The following is a 14,990-nucleotide window of genomic DNA, read 5'->3' as shown; positions in this document are numbered from 1 at the left end:
TCAAATAGGTTAAATAAAATCTTGCAATTTCGTGCTATTGGTTAAACTGATCAGACTCTGCGCAGGCCTCCATTTGTTCTCGTGCCCAGAGCCCACAAACGATAGTGGTGAGGCTCCCCTCAGTGTACCCCTTTCTTCGGCTCTGAAGTTGGCTGATGCAGGAGGTGTTTCTTTGGAATGTGTCCCTTCCTTGTGTAGGACAGCAGCCAACTCATTCTGCAGCGCCCTCTAGTGGAGTCTGAGTCTTCAGGATTCATCTTGTCCTCTATGCACAGCCTGGCCCCTTTACACTTAAGGTTGAAAGAAGAGTCAACCAACATGCCACCCTGAGAAGCTGTATGTAGCCCCTGGTCTAGAAGACAGGACCTGTGTTTAGGGAGCTCTCTATGTAGAAGACCCAGCATAACAACTCCATGAACCACCTGATGGAGGAGTGAGTGAGTTTGATAAGAGCTGCACGCAGTGGAGCCTTTGTTCCAAACGCTCATTCTGAGGAGACGTATAGGATGTTGCAAGTGGTAGCATGTTCTATTAATTTATCTTGCCACTGGTGGGACCCTGCTCAGAGCTTCCAGTCAGTGGTCCTTAACTCCAGGACCCTTAAATCTTGGATGTGTGGCATTGGAGAAGACTGGATGATAATGGACATCGGTTGGGTGGGGATGTGACTCAAGGGAATCTAATTTGCCCTGACAGACTCTCAACTTTCTAGTAGATTGTAAAGAATGCCACTAGGGAAAAATGCACTTTCTCAACTTCAGATTCAGCAAAAAAGACACTGAGTAGATCAAAATGCTGTCTCTTCCTGACCACAAGAATGTGTCCCTGCAGGAGCGGTGGTGTTTTGTGACCTACCAGCTGTAGGCTGGGATGTAATATTTCCTGACTTGGCATTTGGGGAACCTTCAAGTACTTCAGGCCACTCATCTCTCCACTCAGTTATTTCTTCCTTTGGGGATCATAAAAATCTTGAGAAATGTCAAGCTTCCCTTTCAGATTTTCTTTATTGAATGTAGGATCTTAATTTTTTTTTAAGCCCTTCTAATGAATTTGGGCTATCGTCTTATGCTCATAACACTGGCAAGTCAACTTTTCTAAAAGAATGACTATGTTTAAGATATTCACAGTCAGCGAGGTAGTGAATTACATATTTTGTATTTATTTAATACAACTTCATGGCTGACTGTGTAGGCTATGAATTCAGACAACCTGGGTTCAGATCATAACTCAATCACTTCCCTACCATACTCTTTCTTAAAGTTTGAATGTTTTGCCAACCTAGTTCCTTATTTTCTTATCTTTGAAAGTTCTTGAGTGTTTTTGTTACTACTTTCATGTACACAGTACAGAACTTTCAAAACTAAGAACGTTTTCACAATTAGTCTCACAGTAAATTTTTTTGCTGCATTTTTTTCATACAAGAAAACTCTATAACCTTGGGCAAGGAATTTTATCCTCAATGACATTATTTAATTGTTTTTCTTTACTTAAAAAAACCTTTTAATTGAGATGTAGCAAACGTAAAGTGTCTTATCTTAATAATAGATAATACAAAATGCTATTTAAAAAAGTTCACAGCTTGGTAAACTGTTGTATACACCCATGTAATCCCATTAATTATTGTTGCATTTTATTTTTGGAAAAATAAATATACATGTAAATCTCAACTTGCGGATATCATTTCAATATGCAAAGCACACAGGAGAGTTTTACTCTAAATTACACCTGAAATACTTCAATATAGTCGAAAGTGAATGTTCAGCTACTAACAAAAACTGTGATGACAAAGTTTATGTGACTGAAATTGTTACTTACATATGATGTTAGCCACATGAACTTGAAATCAAGTATATCACAAACTGATCAAGTATTTCTCTTCATATTTGTCTGTGTCACACTGCTCCAACTTGCGATCTATAAAGTCTTAAGTGCTACAATAAAGCCATTGTCATGTCGAATGGCTCAACAGCTCATATTATAATGAAAAAATATAAAGGACTGATTAAGTTCCACCTCTCCAAAGAGTCACATAATCAGTGGACGCTGGGCAATGGCGAAGATCTGGATTTCACAGAATAATATCCTGCAGGCTAATCTTGTTATTCCTTGGCCAACAGGGGAAGCTGAGAAATAAAAATTAACTTGGAGGATAAGAATGAGCTCTGCCTTTCTTCTGACTGGAAACACACACACACACACACACACACACACATACACACGCACACGTACATGCACACGCGCACACACATGCTCACATAGCTAGTTGTAGAGTTAACAGAAAGCAGTATTTCTTCCAGGGACATGTTTCAACATCAAAGTATCATAACCCTTTTCTTTGAATGACTGCTGTTTGTTTATTCAATGAGAAACTTCACTGTTTGAAACGAGACTGGTTAAGAATGAAACATCTCGCACTTGCCCAGAGGACTTAAAGGACTCTGACACAGAAGAGAAGTTTTGATCTCCAACCCAGGTGCAGCGCTTGAGAGAAGAGGTATCTGGACCCAGCATTTCAGATCCATCTTAATAGTTGCCAAGGAAATAGGATGCTGGGTCCACTTTTCAGTCCAGGCTTGCTGGTGACTTATTTGAACCTGTCAAAATACTACCTCAGTTAAAGGTGACTTAACTCTACCCTTCCCCCAAACCCTATAATAAATCTCTTTTCCTTTGTTTGCTGGGCAATTCCATGGCTCTCTAGCGTGATCTCCCTTTCGGTAATGGACCAATAAATATGCTTCTGTTGGCATACGGGTTTGTCCCTGGAATGCTTAAACTGATTAGGCTAGGACAGTAGGCTTTATTATTCCTGGTGTTTTGGGGTTTGTTTTTGTTTGGGCTGCACCCACAGCATGTGGAAGTTCCCTGGGGCGAGGAATCAAACCTGAGCCAGAGCTGTACCAGAGCCACAGCAATGACTATGCTGGATCCTTAACACTCTGAGCCAGGAGGGAACTCCTACTATTCCTGTTTTTAAAGATAAGGAAATTGAGCCTTGAGAAGGTTGAATAAAACATACAAGGGGTTACGGATGATAGGTAGTCACAGATTTCACACTGAGGTCTGAAGGGTGATGAAGCCCAGTCCAGGCTGCTCCCCACCTTCATCTTCCAGCTCATCATTACTCTACTTTTGGTTGCCAATTCCGCTCAAGGTGAAGCCACAAAATCCACTCATACCACTTTTCTCTTTCTCGTCACAGTTAGTATCCAATTCTGCCATGCACCACTATTCCTCAAGATGTGGCTTCAGTTTCAGTGTTTCTCTCTTCCAGGAACCTGGGTGAACCATCCAACACTTAGTTCTGGGTTCCTTTTTTCCTCAGTCACACCAACAAGCTAATATTTCTAACAACACACTTTGGGTTTTCACACTTGTTTGTTGGTGCTTGCGCTGTTCCCTGACCTTGGGATTCCTTGCCCATGATTCTCTGCCTGTACAAACTTAAAAAAAAAATTAGGAAGTTCCTGTTGTAGCTCAGTGGAAACGAGTCCAACTAGGAACCATGAGGTTGCAGGTTCGATCCCTGGCCTCACTCAGTGGGTTGAGGATCCAGTGTTGCCATGAGTTGTGGTGTAGGTCACAGATGTGGCTCGGAACCTGCATTGCTGTGGCTGTGGCGTAGGCCAACAGCTACAGCTCCTATTCGACCCCTAGCCTAGGAACCTCCATATGCCACAGGTGCAGCCATAAAAAGCCAAAAAAAAAAAAAAAACTTAAACCATATCAAGGTTTTTGTTGCAAATAACAGAAACCATGCTAGTTTGTTTTAGCAGACCTTAATTTATAAAGACTATCAGATGATTTCACAGAAACCTTAGAAGGGCCAGAGCACCTGACTTGAAGGCTACTCTGAAGGACTGGTCCAGGGTAGACAATACTGAGGCAGCCAGACACAGAGAGCACACTTTCCATCTCGACACTAGGGGGTGCTAGACCTTCTCTTGCAGCTGGGTATCTGCCACCACCCTCATCAAGACCAGCCAAACTGATGCCTTATTTGCATCATGAGCCTCTGAGTCAACTCTTGCCATGGGTATATTGGACTGGCAGAACCTGAGTCACATGTCTACTCTGCAGCTGCAAGGGAAGCTGGGAAAAAAAGGTTTTGGCTTCTACCATAAGGAAACACAGACTTATAAAGTCGGGAAGTCCCTCCACACAGAAAGAGTATTCAAACACAGAAGAGATCCAACTAGGAATGACAAACTTTCATTACTCTGGGGTCCAGCTCAATAGTCTCCTCACCTGGAAAGCCTTCTCTAAAACCACAGCAAGACTTACGGTCTCTTTCAAATACCATATGATATCACTTATAGGTGGAATCTACAATATGGCACAAATGAGCCTATTTACAAAACAGAAACAGACTCACAGACACAGAGAACTGACTTGTGGTTGCCAAGGGGGAGGGGGGAGAGAGTGGGATGAACTGGGAATTTGGGGTTGGTAGGTGCAAACTATTCCATTTAGAATGGATAAGCAATGAGGTCTGCTGTGTAACAGGGAACTACATCCAATATCCCGGGATAGACCACGATAGACTATATATATATATGTATATGACTGAGTCACTTTGCTGTACAGCAGAAATTGGCACAACATTATAGGTCAACTATACTTTAATAAAAAAGAATGATGGTGTCTTTGTTCTATCTCTCAGTTATATGTTATTTGCATATTTACTGAGTTATTATTATTGTAACAGGTGCAATTCATACCCCCCAAATCTCCTCACCTTTACTTCAGTTATGATTTCCAACTGCCACAATATAATTTTTTTATTCCTAAGAGATTTTTCTTGTCACTTCACTGGATTTCTTCTGCCCGTGCTATAGGCTGAGAGGACAGAGGAATTCCCACAGCCCTCAACCAATGACTAACAGAAGATGTACAAATACTTCAATTCCTTGTCCCCTTGGGTAGGACCGCCCTGAGGCACCTGTGTAATAGTGGCCTTCAGCATTTCCCCACTGGGAATCAGCTGGGCCACCCACAGGGGCTGCTGGCTTTAGGGGCTACCCTCCCTTCCTTGTCTTGCTTTCCCACCCCTGTCAACCATTCCTTCACCTCCCATCTACTTGCACTTGAACCTTGGCATCAGAATCTGCTTCTGGTAGATCCCCAAGTGGGGCAACATTCTTCTCTATATTATAGGTATCCACTGACTTATCTATCTCTCTTATAAGATTCATGAAGACAACGAAAGTGTAGCCGTTTTGTTGTTGTTGTTGTTTTTGTTGTTGTTTTTCCTATCTCTCTGGTTAAACCTCTCTGGGACCCTTATTGCTGGTCCCAAACTATTGCCCTACCTTCCTCCATAAAAACACTCAAGAGGTATTGCTTTCATTGAATTAAAATAGGGACAATGGTCAGATTTTAAGCTTGTACCAGTGTACAGCCTCACAATTTTACTCCCTCTGGAAGGAATTATGACATGTGATTAATAATGGCCACTTTTGATGAGAGCGGTGGGAATTATGAGGCTACTTTCTAACCTTTGTCCACGTATTATTATTACTTTTTGAAAATCAACCCTCTAGAAGGGTTGTACACTAATGAATGATGCAATTTCTCTGGGCCCTTCAGGGTTGAAGGACCTGCCAAGGTCAAAGCCCTTGTGCCAAACCCCTCATGAGGCGTGCTAAGGACAGCCAAAGGGATCTGACTGATTCTGCAACCATCTCCTTCACTCTGGACCTCCAGCCTGTAATCCATGCTTGGGTGGAATAATTCCCTTCCTTCTCCCATAGCATGGGCTCCCTACCCTTAGGACAAGCTTCCATATGAATGGTCTTCTGCTTGCTTTATTCTTGGGGTTGTTTTTTTTTTTTTTTTTGGTTTTGAATATAGGCCCAAGGTCTTTGGCCAGTGGGTATAATTTCAATGGGTTTGATGGATAATGACACATACAAAGAATAGTGAGTATTATGTAACAGCTGGCAGACTCTGAATGCTTTTGGCTGTGGTTCTGGAAAAGCATAAGAGAGGGATGTGGTTGACATACAGAAACAGAGTTTGAATGGAGCCAACCTAGCTTTTCCTTGGGTTGATATTTCAGTAGATTGGAGTGGGGGGCACCCCCGCCCCAGGCTCCCTGCCTCTATCACAGTCCTGAAGAAATTTCCACACTTTAGACATTTTCATGTGTTTCTGGCAAGACACCCACGCTCCCCTATCCACTAACACAGTCCCAGTGGCAGTATCTTCCTTGAGGTCCTCTGGACTAACCTCACTCTATGTAACTCAGTGACTAGATGCTAGACAGTCCTGGCCGGTCTTTATCCCCCAGCTTCTCATCCCTGAAAGATCTCACATCTCCTTCATTGACCCAATCTCTCATCATTCCCCAGCTCTCAAAACTCTTCCTCTGTGCCTCTGCAACTCAATGTATCGTCAGGAACTCTCCTTCTTCCTTGTGTCTCTATCACCTTCTTATTCTAACCGCTCTCCCCTGAGGACAGTGCTCCCTCTGCAGTCCTCCATAAGGGTGGCTGCTTCTTCTTCCAGATCACTGGCATCACAGGGTCTGGAACAGGGTAGGTGTTCTCCTTGCTTTTTTATTGCTGGTCCCAAACCATTGCCCTACCTTCCTCCATAAAAACAACCTTCTCAGAAACTCGTAACATCGGACTGTATCATCGGCCACTTTCTTTTTGGCAACCACCTACTGACTCCAGAATCACTTCCCCTATTCCTGGCTCACTGTCACATTTTCCAGCACTCTGCCCATTTATATTCTTGCTGATTTCAATATCTACATAGATGAATCTTCCTGTACACTGGCCATTCAGCTTCTTGACCTCCTCTCCTTCAAACATCTCATAATCCACCCTAGTTCAGCCATTCACTCACATTGTCATGCCAGGTGACCTTGTCCTTAGCAAGAATTTTAGCCCCTCCAGAATTTTAGTGTGTGTGTGTGTGTGTGTGTGTGTGTGTGTGTGTGTGTGTGTGTGTTTAAGGCTGCACTCACGGTACATGGAGGTCCCCAGGCTAGGGGTCAAGTCAGAGCTGTAGCTGCTGGCCTATGCCATAGCCACAGTGACAACGGATCCTTAACTCACTGAGGGAGGCTAGGAATCAAACCTGCATCCTCATGGATACTGGTCAGATTTGTTTCTGCTGAGCAATGATGGGAACTCCTCCTTCCAGAATCTTAATTCCAAACCTCCCAATAGCTCACTGCTACTTCTTGTTTATTTTATTTGCATCTACTTATATCTTTCTTCTTCACCCCATTCCCTTGCCTCCTCTCCAGACGTAATGACTGTCCCTAATTTTGTGCTTTTAATTCCCTTGATTTTTAAAATGACTTTATCGATACGTACATATTCTGAAACAATATGTTGTTTAGTTATTTTTGGAACTTTATGAAAATGATATCATACTGCCTGCAGTGCTCTTTTCCTCAGTATTCTATAAATAAAATGTCTCCATATTCTTGGGCATTGCCTAGTTTAACTGTTGTATTATATTCCATGGGGTGAATTTATCTAAATTCCTTCCTTCCTTCCGTGGCTGTTTCTAGCTTTTAATATTATTACCTCTGCTGATATAAATAACTCATACATGTCTTTTGGTGTATATTTGCAAGAGTGAATTTTTTTTTTGTTGTTGTTGTTGCTATTTCTTGGGCCGCTCCCACGGCATATGGAGGTTCCCAGGCTAGGGGTCGAATCGGAGCTGTAGCCACCGGCCTACGCCAGAGCCACAGCAACGCGGGATCCGAGCCGCGTCTGCAACCTACACCACAGCTCACGGCAACGCCGGATCGTTAACCCACTGAGCAAGGGCAGGGACCGAACCTGCAACCTCATGGTTCCTAGTCGGATTCGTTAACCACTGCGCTACGACGGGAACTCCTGCAAGAGTGAATTTTTAGGAGCTGAACTGATGGGTCAAAGAGCGTGAAAGTGTTCAGCTTTGCCTGATGATATTTTATTTTCTAAAGCAACTGTACGTCACTTCCTATTATTCCAGGTCACTTCCACTAGGTTCTGATGTCAAAAACTCTCTGCTGTCAGTAGGACCTGTAGCTATTGAACATAGCACTTTTTTACGCTCTTCAGTTTCCTACGTACCCAGCCTATAGTCCATGGTCTGTCACAATATTCATTCCTTTGCATGCACCCTCAGTTCCCTTGCCTTCTCTTTCTTTATCATGCTCATCTGGCAAAACCCTAGCTCTGACGACAGCCAAACCTCTGCTGGCTCTGTACCTGCATTCACTCAAGAGCCCAGGGCTGCAGAGAGCGATGTGGCCAGGCTGCCTGTTCTCATTTTATATCCAAGACCGCTTATCTCAGCCTGAATGACACCTGTCAATCATACTATGCTTCCCTGGTCTATTAACTCTCCCCCGCTTCTGTGTTATACCTTCTCATCTCTCTTCAAACCTCTATTACCTCTGGCTGCACCTCACTCCCAGCTGATGACCTTGCCCCCTTCTTCACAGAGAAAATAGAAGCAATCAGAAAAGAACTGCTTCTGGCTTCCACTTCTGCCTTCACCTCTCTGCTTTGGTCTAGGCTTATTGCATTATTCACTGCCATGTAACAATTACCACAAATCTTATTGGCCTAAACAATGTCACTAATTATCTCATGGTTTCTGTGAGTCAGGAACCTGCACACAGCTTAGCTGGGTCCTCTGGCTCTGGGGATCCTAGTATCGTCCTTCCATAGCTGAGGGCTGGTATGCCTTGATCGGTAAATGGACAGCAAAGTTATGTCCTGCCACTCAGGGACAAGAACCTATTACTAATAATGAGCTGGATGAGAAAGGCCACCTTTGTTCTCACCTATGTTTTCACAGAACACACACGGAGTAAAGTAAATTTTGTCCTACTAGTCATTTATACAACTCTCTGAAGTTAAATTATTATTTTTTAAATTATTATTATTATTTTTTGTCTTTTTGCCATTTCTTGGGCTGCTCCCGCAGCATATGGAGGTTCCCAGGCTAGGGGTCTAATCGGAGCTGTAGCCGCCAGTCTACACCACAGCCACAGCAACGCCAGATCCGAGCCACGTCTGCAACCTACACCACAGCTCACAGCCACACTGGATCCTCAACCCACTGAGCAAGGCCAGGGATGGAACCCGCAACCTCATGGTTCCTAGTCAGATTCGTTAACCACTGAGCCACGACGGGAACTTGTCTTTATGGTAGTAGAATAATATCACAACATACATCTGGAAAAAAGAAAGTAATTCTTGTTTCTCCAAGACTAAAATAGTTTGCAGATGGATCATTGGTTTAAATGTAAGGAAAAGAAAGCATAAAGCACCAGAAAAAAGAGAAAATAATTTTTCTTATCATTTCATAATAGGAAAGACTTTTCCAGAACTCATATTATAGACGTTTGACTCTATAATAATAATAAAAAAAAATCTATATGGTGAGGAAAGTATTTAATAATATGAAATGACAAGTTACAAACTAGGAAAACACTTTCAATTCATACATCAATAAAAATATGTGTATATAACTTTAAAATGTGTATTTGTTTATAAATATGTGTGTGTTTATATATTATATATATATATATATATATATATGAAGGATATCTGTGTATTGGATTCTCTATTGCTATCTAAAAAATTACCCCAGAGCATAGTAGCTTAAACAATGTCATTTATTATCTCATGGTTTCTATTGGTCAGGAAACTGGGCACAGTTTAGGGAATACAATATTTAGCGTATATATGTGTGTATATATGTATATATAGACACACACACACATAATTTTAAAAGGCCTGACAAATCAATAAGTAAAAGGTCAATACCCTAACAAAACAGGCAAAGAATATAAATAGACAATTGGGGAGATACTTGATTAATTCAATTAGAGAAATGCAAATGACAGCTACAATGAATACACCTATTTTGTATTAGACACCGTGCTTTATATATATTATATACAGTATGTTTAACTCACTTAGTCCTCTCAACAAGCCTATGAGGTAGTTATTATTATCCTCATATTGTAAAGGAAGAAACCGAGGCTCAGAAAGTCTAAGCAGTTTGCCGAGGACAGCTGAAAAGTAGCAGAAATGCTGCATGTCTCACATTTGCATATGCAGGAAATAGTAGTGTAAGGCTAATCATCCATTAATCTTAGATGATTGCCAAGATTAATAACTGAGACAAAGCAAGCACCGGGTAAGTGTTGGTAGGTAAATAAGTGCTGTTATAATAGCAGAGATTAGAAACTATCTACATGACTCTAAAAGGAAACTGACTAGGAGTGGCTCAGGGGAAACAAATTTGACTAGCATCTGTGAGGACACAGGTTCTCTCCCTGGCCTCGCTCAGTGGGTTAAGGATTTGGCATTACCATGAGCTGTGGTGTAGGTTGCAGACACGGCTTGGATCCCACGTGGCTGTGGCTGTGGCCAACAGAATCGACCCCTGGCCTGGGAACCTCCATATGCGGTGGGTGAGGCCCTAAAAAGATAAATAAATAAAAGGAAACTGACTAAATATAATATGGTCCAGTTAAAAGAAGGAGGCAGTGAGGATATTGATTTAGATGATTGCCAAGATTAATATCTGAGAAAATCATGATGAAGAAAAGTATGTATAACATGCATATCTATTGTGTAATATAGATACATGGTCTATCTCTGGAGGTATTCACAAGAAATCAGTGAGGAGCATTGCCTCCAGAGAGAACTAGAGGCTGGATGACAGAGGAGGAAGGCAGAACACTTCTCTCACACTATCCTCACTCCCTCCTTTTTTTGCTTTCATATGTGCATCTGTCACCTATTCAAATGAAGGGAAAATTAAAAGTCAAATAACCATAATTTAAAAAGAACGAAAACAGGAGTTCCCGTCGTGGTGCAGTGGTTAACGAATCTGACTAGGAACCATGAGGTTGCGGGTTCCATCCCTGCCCTTGCTCAGTGGGTTAACGATCCCGCCCGCGTTGCTGTGGCTCTGGCGTAGGCCGGTGGCTACAGCTCTGTTTAGACCCCTAGCCTGGGAACCTCCATATGCCGCGGGAGCGGCCCAAGAAATAGCTAAAAAGACAAATAAATAAATAAATAAATAAAAAGAACGAAAATAAATGTCTTTAAGTAGCTAAATTCAAACATACACCTCTTTACTTCCTCTCTGTATTTAAAAGAACAGGGAGGAGTGGTTATATATGCAAAAATAGGCATAGTCCTAGGATGTTAATATAACATGGAAGCCAGATCTGGACCTATCTCTTAGCTTTTAACTTTGACGGCTGGGCTCTGAGGCAAGTGAATTAAGCCAGTCAGATCTGGATAATAGTACTTAATGTTCAAGCTCACTTCTGCATTATGAAAACCAATTACGTGATATTGCTGAAATGCTTTGAAGGTACAACATTCCAGGGTGTGAGGCAGGGCCTGTTGGGACCTGTGTGCTGTCATGGAAACTAAGATTCCAAGAGTCTAGGCTTTGAGGAGACTTTCCATGACTATTTAGTAAATCAAACTTTTTTTTTTTTTTTAAGTGCCAGTGCTTCCAAATGTTTCTTAAATGTGCATGCCCAGAAAGGTGGCCTATTATAGATGAGTTTTCTGATTCCTGTATTACTTTACTTTTCTTTCCTTCCTTCCTTCCTTTCTTTCTTTTTCTTTCTTTATTTCTCTCTCTTATCTTCTTTCCTTCCTCTTTCTTTCTTTCTTTGTCTGTCTGTCTGTCTTTTTAGGGCCACACCTGCGGCAGATGGAAGTTCCCAGGCTAGGGGTCAAATTGGAGCTATAGCTGACAGCCTATGCCACAGCCACAGCAAGAAAGGACAGGATCCGAGCCATGTCTATAACCTAGACCACAGCTCACGGCAATGCCGGATCATTAACCCACTGAACGAGGCATGGATACTAGTCGGGTTCATTTCCACTGAGCCATGATGGGAACTCCTGATTCCTGCATTACTTTTCTATAGCACTGCCAATCTAAGTCAATTTTGAATGTCATGATTTTAGGAAAACAGGTTCTTTTCAGAGAAGAGAAGTGAGGCTTAAGAACCACCAATAAAGAAACGATAAGTCCTTTAGAAAATTACAGTGAGTTAAGGACTGATGTTGGCTTTTTAACAATATATGTTAAATTAGTCTGTAGAAATATAACACCCCCAAAGCGAAATGTATGGTCTAAGAAAAGAAGACGAGGGAAATGAGAATGTTGGTAGACAGTTCTCCACAGGTATCTTACCTTTCTGCGTATTTTGCAAGTAGCGCACTGACTATCTTTTTTGGGGGGAGTTTCTTTTTAAGTAGGTTTATATAGTTAACAGTCTGAAAGATAGAGATTGTGTCTTCTTCCAGAGTAAATGGCAGGTTTGCTTGCTGCCCTTTGCATCAGAGATCCAAGCTCTCTAAGGTCTGAATTTCTCTCCTATAACACAATACACTACATGTTACAGGTCTTTCCATATTGGCCTGTGGGATTGGAGCTTGACAAACTGGTACAAATACAATGATACTCTGGCTACTGCCACTGCTGTGAGAAAGAAACTATCCTTTGTCTCTGACCCAAGAGCATTGTATCTTCTACAAGTACAGGAGTTCTCATCGTGGTGCAGCGGAAACAAATCTGACTAGGAACCATGAGGTTGCATGTTCCATCCCTGGCCTCGCTCATTGGGTTAAGGATCCAGCATTGCCATGAGCTGTGATGTAGGTCGCAGAAGCAGCTCGGATCTGGTGTTGCTGTATCTGTGGTATAGGCCGGCAGCTGTAGATCCTATTGGACCCCTAGTCTGGAAACCTCCACATGCTGTGGGTGTGGCCCTAAAAAAAATAAATAATACCAACACATGTGAAACTGTGGCTGGATGACTTCTTCGCTTGCAAGTGGGGTGAAATCACAAACTCTTCACACTCATGAGAAAGAAGTGCTCTTTAGATCACTGCTATACAACAGAAATGTAATGCAAGCCTCTCAGGTGGGCCAGATACATAATTTAAAATTTCACAGACACTGAGCTAAAAGGACCAGGTAAAGTTAACTTGAATTACACACACACACACACACACACACACACACACACACATTTTTTTTGCCCACACCCACAGCATGTGGAAATTCCTTTGCCGGGGATGAACCCATGCCACAGCCATAACCAGAGCCACAGCAGTGACAATGCTGGATCCTTAACACAGTGAGCCATGAGGAAAATCCTAATAATATATTTGATTTAACCCAATATAGCCCAAATATTATCATCTCGACATGTAACTGAATAAACATTGTTAATGAGCTATTTTACATACTTTCTTTTCATGAAGTCTTCAGGATCTGGGGTGTTTTTACATGTACAGCATCTCAATCCGGACCGTACACACTCCAAGTGTTTCGTGGCCATCAAGTGGCTTCCATTTTGGGGCGGTGCAGACTATAAAATACAATAAAATAACAAAAGCTTTAGAGCCTGAAATAGATTTTGCCTGAAAAAACATTAAATTCAGAGTGTCAGTGATATTGCTCCTTGGGCTTGTCACTCCAGAGACCCTGAGCCATGTTCTGCATGTTTCAAACTTTGTCTGACAGACCAGGAAATCCTTCATGCGTCATTTAATCCTCCTGTGCCCAGCAAGGTGCGCAGGGGATTGCTGGTTCTTCTGCAGCTGCCTGTAAGAAGATCAGAACGTAGGATAAGAGTCATCAAAGACGAATTTGATACCAGTCCATCCAGCCATGCCTTGTCCTCATGTTTCCAGAGACTGAAATTTAAATATGCCTTAACTTTCTCTTCTCGTTTCCTCCATTGAGAAGTTTAATTACCCAGCTAGAGGCGGGGAGAAAAGCCGAACCTTAGCTTGTATTATATTAGCGTTTGAATAGGAGATTGGGTCCTCAGCCAGTTTGTGAGGAGGGAAAATCAGTGACTTTAGCCAGGTGTGCGCTGCCTGGCTTCGCGAAATTCCCTGCCTGGTTCAGGGGCCGCCACGTGGTCACATGGGCTAATGGCAGCCACGGGGTGTTGACCAAGGAAGAGAAGCCTGAATGTCAGTACAAGGGTGATGAATATCATGATCTGTCCTTACTACATATTTTTTCCTAAACAGCATGCTTCAGGCTTCAGAATCCTGCATGGGTTTGATTATGGTAAAAGAGAGTAAATCGGTACCAAATATTTTGATCATATGGGGCACAGGAGCTATTTTCCAAATAATGTCAAGGTTTAAGAACAAGATGTGAGTTCACAGGCATCATGCACATCCGTCCTTATATATCCTCAGACCCTCCATGTATGGCAAAACGGCAGAATATTGAAGCGATTGCTTTGAATCCCTTAACCTCATCAAATCCAATTTGAATCTCAAGAATCCTTGAGAAAAAGACTCTTGGATAAAAAAAAGTTATAAGATTTCATCTACAACACATGCAATAGAATCCTTTTGTGGAGGAGTTCTGCACAGGGAAAAGTCACTTCAGGTTACTAAATAAATCTCTTTGTAAGGGTCCCATAACATTGATCACAGATGTGTTACAGAATGACATTGCATGGCCAAGCGCAGGCCGGCATCTTGGACACTATCCGTCCTCAGATCCCAGACCCTGGACACCTCAGAGCTTTGCATGGGTCTGTGGCAGAGACACCTCTGATCCCCCGCTTTGAACATGGGGGAGGATTCCCTTCCACAGAGGTCTTCCATCAGCCCACGATCTGGTGTTGCCCATGACATTCTGTTCCATTGCAGGAGCCTGGCCTTTGATCTAAGGCATTCATGGAGGTCCTGTCCCTCCCCCACAGTCCACTCAGGAATGGCTATCAAGCCCTCTCAGTGACATTCTGTGCCCTTCTCTTTCATATGTACCTTTCTCTTTTATCCAGCCCCTGATTTCCCAACCCCCTCCCCAAGATTCTTCCTGTGTCTCCTGCTGCTGTAAGTCCCAGGAGCACCAGTTTGGATTTCATACTTAGGTTTTGGCCAGATTCTTCCCTGGTTTTGGACCTGCCACCCATCTTGGCATCTGGCCCCTTCTAGACTTGGCTTGTT

The 14,990-nt window shown here is 42.5% G+C and overlaps 1 long non-coding RNA gene across 5 annotated transcripts in view; it reads right to left on the bottom strand.

The window, feature by feature from the left end:
- The window catches only part of LOC100515693 (uncharacterized), a 226,806-nt gene that overhangs the window by 31,141 nt on the left and 180,675 nt on the right, over positions 1-14,990 (bottom strand). For 2 of the 5 annotated variants that reach the window (XR_014831165.1, XR_014831161.1), the window contains one exon: positions 13,260-13,381. This is a non-coding gene — a long non-coding RNA (uncharacterized LOC100515693). Of the gene's footprint in view, positions 1-1,476; positions 3,279-11,603; positions 13,382-14,990 lie in introns of those variants that run through there. The other 3 variants (XR_014831163.1, XR_014831164.1, XR_014831162.1) reach the window with 3 other exon arrangements.

The sequence above is a fragment of the Sus scrofa genome, chromosome 16 (genome assembly GCF_054392235.1).
Source record: "Sus scrofa isolate SSC_HxYL_T2T_F1_AM1 chromosome 16, Sscrofa_HxYL_maternal_Yorkshire_Landrace_v2.0, whole genome shotgun sequence".
In the NCBI taxonomy this organism is placed as follows: Eukaryota; Metazoa; Chordata; class Mammalia; order Artiodactyla; family Suidae; genus Sus; species Sus scrofa.
This window is presented reverse-complemented; position numbering and strand designations above follow the sequence as displayed.